Here is a 14,731-nt window from a genome sequence, read left to right on the forward strand (position 1 = left end):
TACACTATATTAACCATCAAGCCTTCTCAAGATCCTTGATATAATGTGAGGATGACTGTGTCCTTTTATGCACATGCAAAGATTTGTTAAGTGTCCATAACTCACCCTGGAGATGATCAGGGCTCTAAAAAAAAAAGTTTGAAAATGTTTGTTGGCTTGAGAAGAGAAAAATAGCAGTGACAGAATGGAACTACGCCCAGACCGTCTTGGCATTCTGCAAGCCTGTGCAGTTGTGTCCCTTTACCCTCTGATAAAACAAAAACAAAAAGTGACAGTGACCAGCAGGGCTCTTTTGGCACATTTGCAAACTCAGTAAGATGAGAAAGTGTGCTTTCATAAAATCTGGGCAAGGGATGCCAAACCAAGCCCAGAAGTTCCTGGGAACCATGGGCTCAATGTAAGCTTCAGATCCTCACTGGCCCTTGCTAAGAGCAGACTCTACTCCTGGAGTGCATTTCTCTAGGGTGCATGGGGAAGCTATCACAGGAGCCAATCTATGTAATGTTAGGATTGTCTATAAAAATGCATCTGGGACTGGGAATTTCATGGCCTTAAAACTTAGGAATCTTGGAAGGTAACTGACAGAAAATACATTTTCATTTAAAATTTAAAATATCTCATAGACTAGGGTTTTGAAGAAACTTAATGGGAGCTGAGGAAAGAAAACTATATTAATAACTTATTAACTATTACTACATTATTAAGTTATGCTACATGAAATTGAGGATTTTGAAGGTTATATGTAGTCCAATATCCATATTTAGATACCACAACATGTAATACAGATTTTGTCCCCAAACAAGCCAGAGATAAGTCCTAACAAGATCCCTTTAGATTGTTCCATTGTGAATAGTTAAGAGCCCTGGTAAAATTCTATATCGGGGACTTCTAGCAATGCTAAAATCAAGTGCAATAACTCCTTTACATTCTGTTCCTCATTGTCCTCATAACAACTCTGAGGTAATTGTCCTAGATAATTTTCTTTGGAAGTTCCATATGAACACCAGAATTTCAAATCCTTGAGGGCTTCCACAAGCACAACTTGGCATTGCTTAAAAATGGCTGCAAGCCCCTATAACCTAAAGTTAATGCTTGTCATGAAAAATTTCATTACTTGGTTGATAGAATATCATAGACCCATACTGCATCCCTCTCTTTGAAAGCTAATAGAATTTTATCCTTAGGCTCATTTTGGTTCTAAGATTAGTCCACAAGTGATAAAAATCTATTAGGATCCCTGTCTCTGAGAGAAACTTCCATAAATAATCAAAACCCAGTTTCAAGATGCCCCCCTTATATATACCACTAAGGAATGTTTCAGAAATGACTCTCTTGCTTTGGCTTCCAGTATGATTGGCCAAGTGCAGCCCAGATAAGAGAGAGAAGCTGGGAAGTGTCGGTGATGCTGTCCTTGCCCCACCTGCTTTGCTGTGGTTCTGGCCAGGGATGCATTCCATCTGGGCCACAGGTCCTATTGTTACAGGTTCCACAGTTTCAGTTCTTGCAGTTTCTGGATAAATCCTTTGCCTCCCTTACCCAAGCAAGCATGGAGGTAGCAATGACTTCATGTTGTTCATAGTCTCAGGGACATCAGCATCCCTATGGCTGTCTTAACTTAACCCTGCCCACACTTCCGTAAATAGTACCTTTATTAAACTGTTTATTCAAATACTTTGAGTATATTTTCTTTCTTCTACCCTAATTTATACTGTTCTTAAACTCACTATCATTTGGATTTGGATTTTTAATAAAAACAAACATTTGAACTCAAATCAAGTCTTTATTTTAAATTTGCCTTTATTATATTATAAAAAGTGGTGTGCTGATAAATGATTAACAAACCACTTTTGGAATCAAGGGAAGCCTGATTTGTAGCATTTGCTCACATTTGTGTTGTATTTACTCCTACCATGACTGAATTAAACTTAACAGTATAATTTTACTGAATACAGAGTTGAGAAGAAATGCACAGTAGTACTAATTTTTATAGTATTTCTACCACATTTATACAATAGACAAAAAATAACCTCAAGAGCATCAACAATAATAAAATGTAGCAAAAATAATTAGGAAGTGATTAATTTGAGCACTTATTACCTTTGTCTTAAACTTAATTCAATCAATTGTGTATAGTAATTTAATTTTTTTTCCCCCGACGGGATCTTGATTCCTGGGCTCAAGCAATCCTCCTGCCTCAGCCTCCCAAGCAGCTAAGACTATAGGCATGTGCCACCATGCCAGACTCCAATTTAATAATTTAAAGTAATGGCTTTGTTTAACAACTGACTTGTGAAATTCTTGAACATTTAGCAGTTGGCTTGCATGGGTCGGTATGAGCCAGCTCCCAGCTCACCGTATATAAGAGCAAACAAATATTCAATATCTATAACCACTTGGTCATTTGGTTTTACCCTCACATTTTGCCATACATTTTAAATACGCCTTAATAACTTTGCTGTAAAATTTTAAATTTGACTCTTAAATAGTTCTGTCAAGCAGAGAGAAAATGTGATAGGAAAATTAATTTCTTACAAAGCTAGGGAACAGTTCCAAGTATTCAGAATCATGAAAATTTCATCAAAAACAATTTTTTTCTAATTTTTTTAAACAAATTTAAAATAACTATTAACCTGGTTTCTAGAATCCTAACATCATCATCTAACATTACCTTTTGAGAAAAGTCATCCTTTAGGGAAACAATACTAGTTTTGTAGTATATAATGAAATGATTCTAGTCTAAATGGTCATAAGTGGGCAGTCGTTATAGCTAGAAAAACTCACAAAACTCAGAGTGTATTTTATTTTAAAGTTGACATCCTGAAACCAAAGAGGTTAAATCCTAAACCTGAACAATTACAATAAATCCTCCATGTAAACACCACCTGTTACTCATTTCCTTCCAGATATGAATTCAGCCCTATTGCTTCCTAGTTGTGAGGATTGCAAATCTGCAAATTTACTTAATCGTTCTGAGTCTCTCTGTATTTGCAACATAGAAGCAACCACACCTAATTTACAGTTGGCTTAACAGGATACAAGATCCTGTAAGTAAAGTGAGTTACTCTAAAGTCTGGCATAAATGTTAAGTTCTCGATAAATATGTGCCACCTACCTCTTATGCTAGTCTTAGAATTCCTAGGTGATCTGGGATTTAACAGTCTATCTCTGAATGGGAGTTACAATGCAGAATGGAGTACAGAATGCAGTCATATCTTCTCTTTTGACAGAAAGCTCATCACTTCAGATTTGCAAATCTAGCAGGTTCCCAATGCACTTGGGTGTTAAGCAAGTTCATCTCTCTACTTTTACCATTGAAGCTCCTCTTAAACCAGAGGTTCTCAAACTTCAAAGTACATTAGAATAGCCTGATGGGCTTGATAAAACATAGACCTGGAATGGGGTCTGAGAGAATGTGTATTTCTAACAAGTTTCCAGGTCTCAGGGCCAGCTCTGAGGACTGTTCCTGTCTTTCCAGCTCACACACAAGAAGGCCAAAGTACTTATACTGAGTCAAAGCAAAAAAAAAAAAAAAGACTTCATGAAATAGCAGGCACACACGTGTAATCCCCGCAGCTCATGCCACTGAGGCAGGAGGATCACAAATTCAAAGCCAGCCTCAGCAACTTAGCAAGATACTGAGCAACTCGCTGAGACCCTGTCTCTAGATAAAATATATATTAAAAGGCTGAGGATGTGGCTCAGTGGTTAAGTGTACCTAGTTTCAATCCCTGGTGAAAGAAAAAAAATGAAGTACTACCTGCTGAAAGATGAGAAAAAATGTATCCTGGCAAAGTTATTGTCAATAAATCAAACCAGAAGTTACAAACTACATGGTCATTCATTAGTCGTACTCCTTTAAATTTACTAAACTTTTCTTAGAAAAATAGTAATAGGAGTAAGGCAGCCTATATCACTGATAGAGAAATATAGAGCACACTAATTTAAAATTTAAAAGAAAGTAGGAATCTATCCAAATCATGTTTATGGATGTTCATTACCTGTTCAATTGGGTCTTATTCCCCAACTGTTATGGCCTTCCTGATGTTCCTCTTCTCCTAAAACCTACAATATTTCAAGCCCTTTCCCCAGATCTAAGCATTATATATAAAAATTCATATATATATATATATATATATATATATATATATATATATATGGCAAAACTAAAAGGAAAATTTATTTTTTAACATTTTCATTTTTAGAAGAGTTATAGAATCTCAGTAAATTTGAATGGAAGGTACAGAGATATCTCTTGCCCCTACATATACCATCTCCCCCATTACTGACACTCCCCACCAGACTGGTACATTTCTTACAACCAGTGAGCCTATATTAAACATCATTATCACCCAGAATTCATAGTTTACATCACATTACTCTTGATGTATATTCTATCAGCTTTCACTAATTTATAATGACATGTACCCCCTATTAGCATATTATACAGAGTAGTCTTTAAAGATCCTCTGTGCTCACCTACTTATACTTCCCTCCCTTCAACCCTTGGCAACCACTGATCCTTTTACTGTCTCCATAGTTTTGCCTTTTCAAGAAGGTCTTATAGTTGGAAGTACACCTTTTGTGGCCTTTTTGGATTTCTTTCTCTCATAATATACATTTAAATTTCCTCCTTGTCTTTTCATGGCTTGATTGCTCATTTAATTTTAGTATTGAATAATATTCCAGTGTTTGGATGTACCACAGTATATCCATCTGTCTACTGAAGGACATCTGGGTTGCTTCCAAGTTTTGACAATTATGAATAAATCTGCTATAAACATCATGTGCAGTTTTTGGTATTAGGACACGTGTTTCACATCAGTTGGGTAAATACCAAGAAGTGCAATTGCTTTATTGAATAGTAAGGGTATATTTACATTTGTAAGAAACAGCCAAATTATGTTTCAAAGTAGCTGTACCATTTTGTATTCTCACCAGCAATGAAAAAAATTTTCCATTGGTCCACATCCTCAACAGCATCTGGTATTATCAGTGTTCTAGATTTTGGCCATTCTAATAGGTGTATAGTGATATCTCATTATAATTTCAATGCATTCTTCTAACGGCGTGCGATGTGAAGGATCTTTTAAAAGACTTATTTGTCATCAATGACTCTTCTTTGATGAGGTGTCTGTCAAGGTGTTTGGCCTATTTTCTTGCTGTTGAGTTTTAAGAATTATGTGTATATTTTTAGATAAGAGTCCTTTACCTTAGATGTGTTTTCAAATATTTTTCCCATCTGAGAGTTGTCATTTTAGTCTCTTGACAGTGTCTTTTGCAGAATTTTTAAATTTTAATGACATCTAGATTATCATCCTTTCCTTCAGAGTTTGTGCCTTTGGGGTCTCATCTAAAAAGTCATTTCCAGATTTTCAGAATACAGAGTGATCTAGGTTTTCTCCTATGTTATCTTATAATAGTTTTGCTGTTTTACATTTAATCTGTGATCCCCTTTGATTTAGTATTTGTGAAAAATATAAGGTCTATGTCTGGGTTCACTTTCTGCATGGGGATGTCCAGAAACTCTTTTCTCTGCTGTATTGCCCTTGCTCCTTTGTCATGGGTCAGTTTACCCTCTGTCTGTGGGTCTATTTCTGCAATCTCTTGTCTCTTTTCTGGGTTTATTTGTCTATTTTTTTTTTTTACCAATACTACACTGTTTGATTTCTTATAGCTTTATGGAATGTTTTAATGCCAGGTAATATCACTCCTCCAAATTGCTTCTTTACCTTCAAAATCATTTTGGTTATTTTGAGTCTGTGCCTGTCCATATAAATTTTAAAATCAGTCAATATCCACAAAATAACTTGCTGTGATTTTGATTGGGATTGCATCGAATCTATAGATCAAGTTAGGAAAAACCAACATCTTAATAATATTGAATCTTCCATCCATAAATATGAAATATCTCTCCATTTGTTTAGATCTTGTTCAGTTTTCTTCATCAGAGATTTGAAGGTTGCCTCATAGAGGTCTACATGTTTCCTTACATTTACACCTAAGTGTTTCATTTGGAGGGCCCTAATGTAAGTGATACTGTTTTTAATTTTGGATTTCACATGTTCATTGCTGATATAAGGAGAGTAGCAGACTTTTGAATATTAACCTTATGTCTTATAACTCTTCTATAATTATTTATTAATTCCAAGAGTTTTTGGTTGTCATTGTTATTTGTTTGCCTCTTTTTTTTAAATTATTCTTTTGGATTTTCTACAAAAACACATTGTGAACATAATTTTGTTTCTTCTTTCCCACTCTAAATACCTTTTTATTTTCTTTTTCATTTTATTGTATTAACTAAGATTCCAGAACAATGTTGAAAGCAGAGGTGAGAGGGGACATCCAAGCCTTCTCCTTGATCTGACTGGGAAAGCTTCAAATTTCTCACCATTAAAGTTGATGTTAGCTGTAAATTGATTGGTGACACTCTTTGTCAAGTTGAGGAAGTTTATTCTGTTCCTAGTTTATAGAGTGTGTATATAATGGACCTTTATTTTATTTGCTTATTTATATGTGGTGCTGGGAATCAAACCCAGTGCCTCACATGTACAAGGCAAGCGCTCTACCGCTGAGCTACAACTTCAACCCCTAGTTTACTGAGTTTTTATCATGAACAAGTGTTGGATTTTGTCAAATGCTCTTTCTGCATCTGTTGCTATGACATGTTTGTTTCTTCTTCTTCTTTAGTCTGCTGATTCAATGGATTACATTAGCTGATCTCTGTATGCTGAACCTGCTTTGCATACCTAGGATACACTCTACTTGTTTGTTGGGTATAATTCTTTTTATACATCATTGTATTTGATTAGCAAATACTTTGTTGAGGATTTTTGCATCTATGTTCATGAAAGATAGAGCTCTGTAATTTTCTTTTCTTATAATCTCTGGTTTGGATATGAGGGTAACACTAGCCTCCTGGAATGAATTAGAAAGTATTCCCTCTGCTTCTGTCTTATGAAAGAGAATGTAGAGAACTGACATAAATCATTTCATAATGTTCAGTAGAATTGCCCAATAAACCCATCGTTGCCTGGTGCTTCCTGTTTTAGGAAGGTTGTTAATTATTAATTCAATTTCCTTAATAAGTAACGGCCTATTCAGATTGTCCTGTTTCCTCTCATGTGACATATGTCACATTGTTTCTCTCAAGGATTAGTCTACTTCATCTAGATTGGCAAATTTATGGGTATGGAGTTGCTTATAGAGTTCTTTATTAACTTTTTAATGTACTTAAAGTAACAAAAAAAAAAAACTATGAAGTCTTTCCTCTAGTTGTTTGCAGGATTGCTGTCATTCATTTCACTTATACACAAGCATATATGTACTAGAATGCATTGTTCTGTTGTTATTTTAAACTGGTATCTGTTAGATCAATCAAGAATAAGAAAAATGAAAGTTTTTAATTATTTTGCCTTCACTTGTTCCTCCTTTTATGCTTAGAGACTGGAGCTTCTGATCTTTGTCATTTTCATTCTTTCTGAAATTTTTCTTTTTAGTATTTCTTACAAGGCAGGTCTACTTGCAACAAGCTCCCTGTTTTTTATTTGTCTGATAAAATATTTATCCTTTGTTTCTGAAGGCTGTGTTTGTGGTATACAGAATTCTAGATTGCTGGGATTATCTGTCTTTCTGCGGGGGGGCAGTTACTGGGGATTGAACTCAGGGGCACTCGACCACTAAGCCACATCCCGAGCCCTATTTTATATTTTATTTAGAGACAGGGTCTCACTGAGTTGCTTAGGGCCTCGCCATTGCTGAGGCTGGCTTTGAATCTGTGATCCTCCTGTCACAACCTCCTGAGTGTCTGAGATTGGGTTTTTCTCTCAACATTTCATTTCATTTTACTCTCTTCTTGCTTGCATGGATTTTGAGGAGAAGCCAGGTGTAATTCTTACCATTGCTCCTCTGTAGATGTTTTTGTCCTCTGCCCTTTTTCAGGATTTTTGGTGGTGGTTGTTATCGGCTGTATTGGGGACCATGCTTTCAATACATGAGCTTTGGGGAGCATTCTAGGTCCAAATCATAACAATATTTGTTCGCTTAATGTTTTGTTCTTGTGGGATGCTCTAACTGAACAGCTTTGAGGGAAGCAGAAAACAATACCTAGTATAGGCTATGTGCAGAAGTGTTGCTATTCATTTTGTATTGCTGTTGTAACAAATTTCTACAAACTCAGACTTAGAATGAATATTATTATCTTATAGTTTTGAAGGCAGAGGTCGGAAATAGGCCTTACAGGGCTAGAATCAAGGTGTCATCAGACTTGTGTTCTTCTAGAGGTTCTAGAAGAGAATCCACTTCTTTTCCTTCTCTAATTTCTAAGTGCCATTTGCCTTTCTTGGGTCCCTCTCCAACTTCCATCTTCAAAGCTAGTCATGACCCGTTGATTCTTTCACACCTTTCCATTTCTATGATTCTCACTTTTCTGTCTCCTTCTTCCCCATTTAAAGACTCTTGTAATTACATTGGGCCTATCTGGATAATCCAGGATGAACTCATGATGTTAATGTAGGCCGATTAGCAACCTTAATTCCAATAGCAACCTTAATTCCATGATTCTCCCTGGAAAGGTCACACATATTCACAGGCTCCAGGGATCATTTTGGACAGCTTTGGATGCCATTATTCTGCCCACACATGTGCTATCATAATATCACACAGAGATCTGAAGGGCAGAATCCAGAAAACCCAAATCACCTGCCCTTTCTCCTGCTGCTGCGCATAAACTTGAAGGTTGCAGATGAGAATCTTTTGTTGAATAATTGTATTTTCATAAATGGAACAGACCAACTTAATGCATGATTCCACTTAGCCTATATTTATTTCCTGTCAATTGAGCTGACAGGGGTAATGACTAGTACCTCTTGCTAGAGAATGGGACTATAACTCTTAACACTTTTGAACTCAAAAGAAAATGGTTTCACCTACATTACTGGCTAGTGCTTTCTCCTCTCCTTCATCCTCAAGGGGGATCCTCTGGTCATCCCCTTGGCAATATGTAAAGATTTATTGGTACTTCATTCTAGTGATTAAGGTAAGCTTTGGAACCTGGCTGCCTGTATTTGAAACTGTGAAAGTTATCTGACTAAAATTGGAATCACTCATGTCAACTCTAACTATAATAACAACAAAAATACAAAAAGCTATAGGCAGTGTTCTCACCCATGACTGACTGATAGTAACTATCACCAAAAAATCTGCAAGAACTTAAATAAAGACTATCACAACCTTATAAAAAAATCTGCATGGATACATGTCCAGCCACAGTGTGATCAGCCTCAGCCTGGCACCACGCTTGTTATTAATCCTGTGATTAAGGATTATTGTTTCAATATATTTTGCATAATCTTTTTAATGTTTGCCTTTAGAAACTTCCCCTTGCCTTAGCTGCCTTAAATATTCTCATCATTTCATATATATATATATATATATATATATATATATATATATATATATTCATATATATTTCATATATATATATTTCATATGTATATATTTCATATATATATTTCATATGTATATATATATTTCATATGTATATATATATATATATATATATATATATATATATTCCCATTGCAATACTCTTCTATTCTCATATAATGAACATTATTATTTGGAGAATTTATCTTGTTATTTAGGTGGACAAATCTCAACCACCCAACTTACCGGCTATGTGGCCTTGGGTCAGAATCATATTCTGCAGCTTACTCATCTTAAAAATAATACATAGTAGGACCTACCTCAACTGATTGTAGTGAGAATTAAAGATGATGTATGCAAAGCATTTAGAATAGTGCCTGGCATTCAGTAGATGCTTTTAAAATATTAGTTAATATTATGAATTATAGTTCTAAACACTAAAATAATATCTCATGGCTTTTTGGTTGATAAGAGCTAGAAAGCTCTTTTTTTCATGCTCAATAGTCTCCTGAGATCTTGAGAGCTTACATATTGCTATCTTCCCTAGGCCTAAACATTGGATAAAGGGGCTTCCCTAGTTGTTGTTCTTATATTTGACAAAGTTTAGCCATGTTGCTAATGCCCACTCCTTGGGTGCTGCTGAGATAGAATAATTATTGCTCAAAAGATTTCTCTGCTCCCTCACTCCACAGAGCAAAGTGTACTTCTCCATCCTTTGACTTTGGCCTCTTTTGACATGTTGCCTTCTTTTTTTAAAAAAATTTTTAATTTATTCTTTAGTTTTCAGTGGACACAACATCTTTGTTTGTATGTGGTGCTGAGGATCGAACCCTGGCCCCATGCATGCCAGGCGAGCACACTACCGCTTGAGCCACATCCCCAGCCCCGACATGTTGCCTTCTTTTGTCAACAAAATGTTCACAGCCAGAATGCAAGCCAGGGCTTAAAAAGTGCTGTGCAGTTGTGAGTGCCCTCTTGTCCTCTGACATCACCAGGAGAAGACCTTCCTCCAGGTAGCTGCTGGGTACCTGGGCCCCAGAATGAACACACAGAGAATAGCCACCCTGTCATCCTACCTATCTGACAGAATAAATGATTTGTTTTAAGCCCCTGTGCCAAAAGTAAAACAAGTTGTAAGAGAGTAAAATAATTGTCAAGTCTATTCCTACCTCCTGGTATTAACAAATCATTTCTTATTCCAAGCATTCAGTGTTCATTTTATTTCCTTTTCTATTTTATATCAAATGGTTAAGCCAGCAACTCACACATTTGCAAACAGGAAGATATGTACAATAATGTTCACTGCAGCATTATTAATAGTAGCAAAATACTGAACTATGTAGTATATATCAGCAGAAGAAGGATAAGTAAACTGTGATATGGCCATAAAATGGAATACATAGAGCAGTTAAAATTAATGAATGACAGTAGCTCCTACAATAGCTAGAGTTGGGCAGAAAGAGTAAGTAGCAGAATATACATCACAATGCCATGTATTTAAAAAGTTTTAAAGCATGCTAAACAGTATTACATAATATTTATGGCTACACCAGTAGTTTTAAACTATATAATATCATATGTAATAATAATAATAACACTGAGTTTATTGTTGGGCTATGTCTGGAGAGAGAGGAGAAATGGAACAGAAAAAGGATACCCAAGGAAGATAAATTATATCTTTATGTCTTAAAAACATCTTGAGAAATATTCCAATTAAATACAGCATAATTTTTAAGATTAAATATAACTAGATCATTGGTATATAGGTAATCTATATTATTATAATATTATATATTCTCATTGTATCTTTAAAATGTTTTACAACTTAAAAATTTTAATACCAATGTTTTCAACCATTGACCGTGGGAACTTTGTAAATTGTTTTTCTAGACCAATTTTGTCATCCCATTCCTCTTAGTTGTCATTCTGTAATTTAGCTTAAATTAAACAAATCCTAGAATTTCTTCCACCTTCGAAGAAGGAAAAGCGCATGCATTCTCTCCTGACCAGCTTTGGTACTCAGGAATGCCATTTCCAATTATTTCTCATTTTTACAGCTTCCAACGGCTTTCTACAATCTCCCAGTGGGATTTTAATTTTCCCTCTTTGGATTCTTTTTTTTAAATAAAACTTGTAGAATTATCTTTTATTTTTTATTATTTTTTTATTTGTTTTAATTAGTTACACATGACAGTACAATAATCTTGACATATCATACATTTGAATAAATGTGGTATAATTTCTCATTATTCTGAGTGTACAGGTTGCAGAATCACATTGGTCATGCAGTCACATATACATATAGCAATACTAGTGTCTACTTTATTCTGCTACCCTTTCTATCCCCTCTTCCCCTCCCTAGCCCTCCCATCACTTCTCTCTACCCAATCTAATGTGACACACTTCTTTTTTTCCCCCCTCACATCATCATACATGTAATCTGTATAACGATGAGGGTCTCCTTCCTTCTTCCGTGCAATTCCCCTTCTCCCTCCCTTTCCCTCCCACCTCTCTTCCCTATTTAGTGGTAATCTTCTTCTCATGCTCTTCCTCCCTATCCCATTTTGAGTCACCCCCCTTATATCAGAGAAGATATTCGGCCTCTGTTTTTTAGGGATTGGCTAACTTCACTTAGCATAATCTGCTCTAATGCCATCCATTTCCCTGCAAATGCCATGATCTTGTTATTTTTCAGTGCTGAGTAATATTCCATTGTGTATGAACTCAAATCTCTAGAGTATACAAAGAACTCAAAAAGTTAAACAACAACAACAAAAAAATAACCCAATCAACAAATGGGCCAAGGACCTGAACAGACACTTCTCAGAAGAGGATATACAATCAATCAACAAATATATGAAAAAATGCTCACCATCTCTAGCAAACAGAGAAATGCAAATTAAAACTATTCTAAGATACCATCTCACTCCAGTAAGAATGACAGCCATTATGAAGTCAAACAACAACAAGTGCTGGTGAGGATGCGTGGAAAAAGGTACACTCATACATTGCTGGTGGGACTGCAAATTGGTGCAGCAAATTTGGAAAGCAGTATGGAGATTCCTTGGAAAACTGGGAATGGAACCACCATTTGACCCAGAATTCTCTTTTTAAAAGGTGTATTTCATACCTGACTCTCTCAAAAACTTTCAATAATTTCCATTTAGCTGCTAAATTGTTCCCAAATACAGGAAACATATCATTCTTGATTTAGCTCTGCCTGGAGGCGGAGTAACTTCAGTAACTTCAGAGTCCAAAGCTGACCAATCCCAGCTATAATATTTTTCACTTACATGGTCCCTGGGTAAATCATTGACTTTTCTAAGCTGTGTTTCCTTTTCTACAAATGCTAATAAACCAACAGCTCTTAGAATTTCCTTGAAGATTAAAAAGAAAAAAAGACAGTGTAATCAAACACTTTAATGCCTGCTACCCAATAAATAGTAATTTTTATTATTTTTTACTCTATTCTTCAACATACAACTGCTCACAATTCCCTCGATACAAATAGGACTTTGATTTTTTTCCTCCTTGATTCGTTTTGTTGTTCCAAATACCTTAAATGCCATTCATCATATTATCTCCCCAAGCCTTTGTTTCTAAGTCTCATATCAGAGAGTGAATAAGTTTATCAGAAGGACTACTAAAATATCTGGGTTCAAAAATCTAGCTCTAAAGCCAGTACAACCTTAATTATGACACATCAAGCAAAGAAAACTACAGATTAATATCCTTGATGAACATAGATGCAAAAATCCATAAAATATTTGCTAATTGCATTCAACAACACACTAAGGAGATTGTACATCATGATCAAGTTGGTTTCACTCCAGGGATGCAAGGATGGTTCAATGTAATTCATCACATAAATCATTGCACAATGATTTTTCTCAATAGGACTCCTGAAACTCAGGAAATAATACCAAGAATTAGTAAACTGATGGTGTCAAATTAAAAAAGCTTCTGCACAGCAAAGGAAACAATTAAAAATGGGAAGAGAGAACTTACAGAATGGGAGACAATCTAAACAGAGGATTTACGTCCAGAATATACAAAGAACCCAACAAACTTAACACCAAAAAAAAAAAATAATAATAATAATCCAACTAATAAATGGGTAAATGAACTTAACAGATGCTTCTCAAATGAAGAAATACAAATATATGAAAAATGTTCAAGATCTTTAGCCATTAGGGAAATGCAAATAAAAACTACATTGAGATTTCATCTCATTCCAGTTAGAATAGCAACCATCAGAAATATAAATAATAACAGATTAGAAGTTGTGAGGCAGGAGGATTGCAAGTTCAAAACCAGCCTTAGCAACTTAGCCAGATCCTGTCTCAATTAAAAAAGGGGAGGAGGGTGTTGCTGGAGATAATGCTCAGTGGTTAAGTGCCACTGGTTCAGTCCTTGGTATAAAAAAAAAAATACAAATAATAGTAAGTGCTGGTGAGGATGTGGTAGAAAAGGAATACTTTCACACTGTGGGTGAGATTGTAAAGTAGTACAATCACTATGAAGATCAATATGGAGTTTTCTCTAAAGACTAGGAATGGAACCACCATGGAACCCAGCTATACCATTCCTGGATATTTATTCAAAAGAATTATATAGCAATACATGCATACTCATGTTTATAACAGAACAATTTGTAATAACCAAATTATAAACCAGCCTAGGTGTCCATCAACAGATGAACAGATAAAGAGAATGTGACATACATGTACAATGTAGTTTTGTTCAGTTATAAAGAACAAAATTATATCATTTGCAGAAAAAAATTGGTGGAACTGAGGAACATTTTGTTTATTGTTGAGAACAATTTTGTTTATTGTTGAGAGCAATAAACCAGACTCAGAAAGTCCACGGTCATATGTTTTTTCCTCATATGTGGAAACTAGAAAGAAAAAAAGGGAAAAGGTATATTTGTGGAATGGATCTAATGAAATTAGAAGAGAGATCAGTAGAGTACAGAGCCGTAGAGAAGAGGACAGAAAAGGGAAGTTCTGGGAAATGAAATTGACCAAATTTTTATAGGCATGTACAAATATGTCACAATGAATCTCACTATCATGTATAACTATAATGCATCACTAAGAATTAATTTAAAAATTTGACTCTGCCATTTACTTTCTGCTCGATTTTGCTTAATTTACGGTAATCTCTGTGTCATGATTTCCTCATAAAGAGAATAATAGTAGTATCTATTTTATGGAGTTGCTGTAATACAGATTTAAATCAATTCAGGTGTAAAGCATTGACAATAGTGCCTGACACCATGTAAATACTAGACACATGCTACTGT

The sequence above is a fragment of the Marmota flaviventris genome, chromosome 7, assembly GCF_047511675.1.
Source record: "Marmota flaviventris isolate mMarFla1 chromosome 7, mMarFla1.hap1, whole genome shotgun sequence".
Classification (NCBI taxonomy): Eukaryota; Metazoa; Chordata; class Mammalia; order Rodentia; family Sciuridae; genus Marmota; species Marmota flaviventris.